The 6,416-nt window shown below is 47.2% G+C and overlaps 1 long non-coding RNA gene across 3 annotated transcripts; it reads right to left on the reverse strand.

Annotated features, from left to right (window-relative positions):
* Positions 1-802: 802 nt before the first annotated feature.
* LOC105701992 lies at positions 803-4,666 on the reverse strand. 3 transcript variants are annotated; one of them, XR_001104263.1, is made up of 3 exons: positions 4,493-4,666; positions 4,139-4,353; positions 803-1,008 (listed from the first exon to the last, which is right to left on the reverse strand). It is a non-coding gene; the product is annotated as an uncharacterized LOC105701992 (long non-coding RNA). The 3 variants fall into 3 exon arrangements; XR_001104262.1 differs by having other exon boundaries at positions 4,139-4,361; XR_002762236.1 differs by lacking the exon at positions 4,493-4,666 and having other exon boundaries at positions 4,139-4,427.
* Between the last annotated feature and the right edge of the window lie 1,750 nt (positions 4,667-6,416).

A 6,416-nucleotide genomic window follows, 5' to 3' on the forward strand; every position in this document is an offset into this window, starting at 1 on the left:
AAAGGAGGGTCATCCTCGAGAGAGACGTAAGCCATCGATTTATAACTCCCACGCGGTGAATCGTTCGTTTTTGTTTTTTTTTTCCTCTATCTTTTCACGTAAGGCAGTTCGTGTTTCCTGTCCCAGGCGGCGCCTGTCTTTTCGGCTAACATCGGTTACCCCGTCGCGACGAAGGAGACGAATAGAGACATGGAAATGTATTTGTTACATTTTTAGAAGGGAGCGTCAATCCCGAAGAGGTGGATCCATCGAGGCGCGAGTGCTCATCAGCCGAAGGAAATGGGCGTGTTTTTTTTCTTTCTTTTCTTTCTTTTTTTCTTTAAGGAAGATCCCCGACGCGGTTGCCTCTGAAGACGTCTCGACGCCTTCGCCGGTAAACTGCCGGAAAAGTCATCCTTAAGAAAAAGCACGTGTCGACAAAGTAAGGGCGGAAAGGAGCTTGGCATTTACTTTGATAAGAAACCCTTCCTTTCTTTTACTCTCATTCCCACGAAAACGGAAGCAGAACTCATTTTAAATGCAGAGAATAAACTCGCCGGAAAAATCCCGACGACGAGAAATGCAATTCAAGTTGGACCGATGGAAATTTAAGTTTGCAGCAACAAATTAGTGATTAATCTTTGTATAGCATTACAAGCATTGTTTCCGTGGTGGAGTAAAAGAGGTAGTGTCTCGGAGTCGTGTTAACGTAACAAGCGGAAAAGAATAATGCTGACTGACTGGCTCGAAAAATGGAATTACTTTATTCAGGTCTATATGTATCTACTTGTAATTTACTGCAAGGCGCACGTGTGCCAACAAAGTGAGGGGCATTTATTACTACAGTGGATGTGAGTTATCCTCCAAAATGACAATTTCTAAGCGCTCCTCGCTTCCGTCGCCGTCCGTCCACCCGGTACACTCATATAATTTATCCGGGTATATATATATTCGCAGATTTTTCCAAGGAATAACACAATTAGCAGCCACCATCGCCCCGTACATCGTGGTACCAAGTGACCGAACGATCTGAAAAACAAACGATATCAAAGAACAATACAGAAAAAAAAATTGTAAAGCGCAACCAAGTGGACCTCCTCGTTGTAGGGTAACACGTGTAAGCAAACACTGCAGGCTGTGTGTGAATTCGAGGATGACCACGTAGGATGCGAAATTGCGATCCCGGTAATTCATTTTTCCCGGTAATCCACGGAACCATCAGGGAAACGCACTTAGGGTCATATTACATCCCGGGTGCTCCTTAATTCTGAGCATTACAGTGTCCGCGTTATATCGTTAGATAAATGATGCGCCGCATCTTTGCGCCCCTCGGCTCTTGCCTCGAAGGAATCTCTTCGGCATCCGAGATCCGGCTCCGATACTCGTTAGTCACGATCTCGAGCAATCCGTTTGCCGAGTTTAGCGCCGACAGGCCGAGTCAAGCCTTTGCTCCTTCCTGAGTAAAGTGCATGCCGATCCGTGTGGCCCCTTTCCACCCCGTATGCGCTTTGATACCGCGCTAGGTGTTATTTTGAAATAGGAGTGTATTAATGCCCCGTGCACCGAGTTCCCGTTTTAGGATCCTCGCACTTGCAACCGAGCCGCTAGAAATCTACCGGAAGTTCCGCGGCGAGGGCCGACGTGTGCATCCGCGAAGTGCAGGGTGCATACAGGCTGCGCCGAAAGATCCGCGGAAGTTTACGCACTCGACCAGTCGGCCGAACTTTCCTAGACGCTTTGTCTTGGAAAATCGGGAAAAATGTATGAAATTAAAAAAAAGAAATGTACCCTGAGTGAGTCGGATTTGAAATTAACCCTTTAATATCTTACATGAATACGATATTAATTTGTCGCTTTGAATGCATGGGAATGGTGGGGGCCACTATAATGGCGCTTCCTAATCAAAGAGTTAATTGATGGATTAGCAATTAAAAATTAATAGGCTCGTGCTCGTACAGATCTCGGAATTTGTGTGGATTATTATTTTTCTCAAATTTCAACCGTGTTCGGACTTTGGAGTTAGGTTGCGTTTTTTGGATTTACCCGAAGGTTTACGCGCTCGATATCGCCCTGGATGTTATTTTCAAATAGGAGGGTGTTAATGCACCGTCCAACGTGCTCCCGTTTTAGTATCCTCGGGCTTGCAGTCAACCGGCGCAAAATCGAGCGGAAGTACCGCGGCTTAGGGGAGAACGCGCTTATAAATCCGCAAAGTGGCCGCAGCCAAACGCACGGCTCCCGACGTGGAGATCTCTGCTCGAGTCCCCGGGTATCCGTGTCGTGGAATTATGCCCCAGGAAAACGACATCCCACGGGCTGATATCGGACATTTCCTCGGGGATCTTGCAAGCTTGCGTTTCCAGGAAACCGAAAGACGCTTTACACTCGCACGGTAACCGGCGGTGTCTGCTTCCGTATTCAATCGCGCTGAAATGAACCGTAAATTGCGACTCGTAAATGTTATTACGAGTTCTGGTCTCACCGATTACGAGGCCCCTGCACCGTGTTGCTCCTCCTCCCTTTAAGAAACTTTGTATTCGGTTCCCAGTTTCGGGTTTCCGCCGCCATTAAAATCCCCGTCGTGGAGACGCGTCGTAAAGAAGTATCAAAGACGGGGTAATTCCGAGCGAGGTCTGGGAAATCCACCCGCAAGGATTTTAGACACTCACAGAAGTGCAGGAATCGTTGAGAATCATTATTGTCTTGATGGCTATTCTTCATTTTAGCGTTACCAATGTCGAGGTGTACTAACGCGAGGTGCGCGTCGCATTCAAGATGGCCGCCGATTTCACTCTCTAAAGGATCAACGAGCCGTAATTTCTTCGAGATATTGATGGCCGGGGCGTGGGGTTGTCCAGGAAATATGCCAAATAGAGGTAATAGAGAAAAGGGAAGACAGTTGAAGAGGTAAACCAAAGTCAATGTATGCTCAGGAGCTCAGGGAATCCCGCTCGCCCATTTAGACCGGCAGCATTCGCTTCGAATTAGTACGCGCGCATAATTGCCCAGATGGCTCGGCTTTATTTGGGCGACACTAAAATATGACGACATCCGCTTCCCGATGTCGTTCCTTGGTTATTCTTGTCCCATAGGAAGTTACCGAGAGTTTGGTTGGTCATGCTGTTCGCGCTTTCGAGGGCTCCGCAACGATTTGCAATGGACCTCGAAATTAACTTTCGATCGGCGCCTTGTGATATTCATTTTTTCTTTTTTAATCCGTGCCGCACGGTCGATTGAAAACCGCTTAATAAGTTTCAACTATCATCCATAATTATATAGTGAACGTTAAGTTGTATTTATCAATGCACTTAAAAAATTCTTACTGAGCAGATGAGTGCTTCGGGAAGATAAGGAGAAAATTACAGAATGTTGAGATAAGGGGAATGGACGTAAATAAATAGTCCTTAAAGATTTAATTTAATGGTCTTTTGAGTAGCGTTAAGTCCGGAGAAAGCACTATCTGATGAATATGATTCGAAAACTGTAGATTCCCCTCGATAGCCTAATAAATCGAACAGGGAATATTGTTCAACGCACAAATACGCTCCGCGTGTAAATATTTATACGGAATGTTTAAACCCGTCCTCGGACGACTGAATTTTTCATTGATCGCGAAATTGCAAGGCATTAGCGATAGATCCGATTCCGTGGTTCTAGCACTGCGGAGAAAGGAGCGCCAACTGTTTCGCTTTCCAGACTAAACGATTCCGAAAATAGGACTACGGTATGTGTTGCAAAAATCAGACCCGGCCAGCTTTAAGCCAATCCGCGAAAATGTTAGCCCTAACCAAGAATTATAGCCAATTCTGCCGAATTACTCCACCATGGGTAATTGTCAGACTACTATATGTTAACATTACTTCCTCTTACACCTCTTACACGGAATGGGTGTACCACCCCATTACCAGATATTAATTTCTCGCGAAAACGGATTAATTAAATTAATAATTCTAAATGATTAAACAATGATGAGGATCCGAACCGCACGATGTACGTTTATGATTTGCATCAAAAGAAATCTCGAAAATTGATATTAGGGCGAATTTCGAAGTTATCGGCTTTCGTTGGCGACGCCTAGGAGTTTACTCCGAAATACACGTCCAGGATAAAGATTTACGAATTCGAATCGGCCCTGGGTCGTTTAACCGGGAGTAATTACCTGAAAATAGTCCCTCTTAGTCGGTGGAAAGCTGGTAGTTTTCAGCAGCGGCACGTCGCGGATCGAGCCCGGGTAATTATTCGTGTGTTTGGAGTGTAAACGAGGGGCTCGCTCCTGTTCGAGCTTTCCTCCAGCCGGAAGTCCGCGCCGTCTTCGCGATCCTCCTTCTCCGACTTCCATCGACGTCCGAAGCTCGTGTTAGGTCGTACAGGTTCCTAGAAAACTAAATCTGCGGTCAAACGTAAAGTGGAAAAAGAAAAAAAAAATGTTAGTTCAAAGATCCATAAAAACATGGATTTCTTGATGAAAGAGGAAGGAGAAGGTAACGCGCAATGGCGGACACGAATGCCCTACCTAAAGGTGATATTTTGCCAAATGCCGTCACTGGTGCAGGACATCGAGAATTCTTGCCGTTGATTTGAACGGCTTCAAGGAGGAAAGTCGGTCTAGGAGCCGAAGAAGGCCTCGAGAAGGCGAAAGAAATCCGAGATGGAAATCGGCGAAGAGGCCTCGAGGAGGATCTTCCGCTTCGGCGTTTACGGAACCGCCGGTCGATTTGGGGATAATATTTATTCCGGAGGGATACAAGTGAGTCTGGAGACAAGCCAAGGACCGCCATTGGCTAAGAGGCGACACGACACGCCTCGGGGTTATGAAAAACATATAAATCTGTCCGTTGTGCCCGCTCGAGGAGGCGAGAGGTTAGCGAGTGTCCTCGAGGGATCGGCGATCGCGGATTAATCCCGGCTTAATCGCGGATTATTCCTGGATTATTCGCGGATCAATCCCGGCTTATCGCCGTTCCCAAAGAGATGCCCACCGCCCTTGATATTTTGGATATCTTCGATATTTATTCTGCCAACAGGGGGAGGGAACGAAACGGATTTAACGTTTACCTCTCCGTCGTTCCGGCTGAGTTATGGGACAAGAGCACTTCGATAATTTTTCCAGGCCGAATAGCGCGGCGTAGTAATTGGCCCAAAACTCGAGAATAGACGAGGCGAGCCAGGTGGAAATAGAATCGGAATTAGAATCTGGGGGGGACATTCGTTTCCCGGAGGGGAGAAAAAGAAAAGACATCCGCGGTGAGATATGCGAGTTTACGGTGTCGTGCGGCATTGTCACCTCGAAAGGGGTTGAAAGGACCACCTCAGGAATTAGGTGCACCAAGTGACGAGACACGTTCACTGTCACCCCGATACGCAGGGTGGCTCGATTTTGAAACGACCTCACCTAGAACGAGTACATTGAACTAGCATAATGTGACCTGATAATTACCATTCGTTATGCAGGACGAGGGTGTTTGAATGAAGCATTATATCCGGCTAATTAGAACAAGAATGCGGCGTACCCAAAATTGCCATTACCGCAGTACGCTCGTCAGTTAAGTGAGAGAGAGAGAAAAAAGAGGCCGGATAAAGTTAGCGGTTACCGCCTATTAATACCGGGACATCGTTCAATTATCTAAAACAAGTCCTGGGAATGGTGTTTAATTAATTAAACCGAGAATTCGATGTACACAAGATAGTTATTACCGCGGTAATGGCCCTCGGTCAAGAGAGAGGAGAAAGTCGAAGATCGGCCCTCGCGGATACGAGAGAGAGGGAAGACCATAGGTATAGGGGAGCGGCTGTCGCCTATTAATATCAGGATATATTTCAATTAATCAAAATAAATCGGGCGAGGGATCGCGCGCGCAGGGCGGCACGGGGCGGGCGACGCGCGTGCGCGAGGCGTCGGGACGCCGCTCGACGGCGCCCGCCGACGCCTTCTTGAATGAAACGACTTTGGAGAGTCAGTCCTCGAGCAGGCGTCCACCCTCGCACTTTGACGGGTTTTACTCCCTCAGGAGGAGACGGGAGTGATTTCCCGTGGGATATCTCGGCTCCTGGGAGGCGCGTCTTCCCGCGACACGGTAGGATCGGACAGGCGTCGCGACGCCTGGCTTCGGCCTCGGCTTCTGCATCTCTCCCGCTGTTAGATTTAACCCTTTCCATTCTTTTAGCTGTTCCGATCCCTCGCCGACTCTAACCTGCCTGTTGATATGACCACGCGTTTGCTACCTATACAATTTATGTACACCTTCACGGAATTGGCCCATTTAAAGTAAAGGAATAAGGATTTACTTGAAAATAAAATAGCTCGCACTCCCCGGATATCGCTGGTCTCCTTTTCGATATAGATTCTTTACCTTCTATTGTTTAACATTGATACGAGTGGCCGTTCAGTGTGACGCTATCAGGAATTTTTCCATTATTCCTGGACGTGCTTCTTTCAG

The sequence above is a fragment of the Orussus abietinus genome, unplaced genomic scaffold (genome assembly GCF_000612105.2).
Source record: "Orussus abietinus isolate OABI.00-Male unplaced genomic scaffold, Oabi_2.0 scaffold22, whole genome shotgun sequence".
Classification (NCBI taxonomy): domain Eukaryota; kingdom Metazoa; phylum Arthropoda; class Insecta; order Hymenoptera; family Orussidae; genus Orussus; species Orussus abietinus.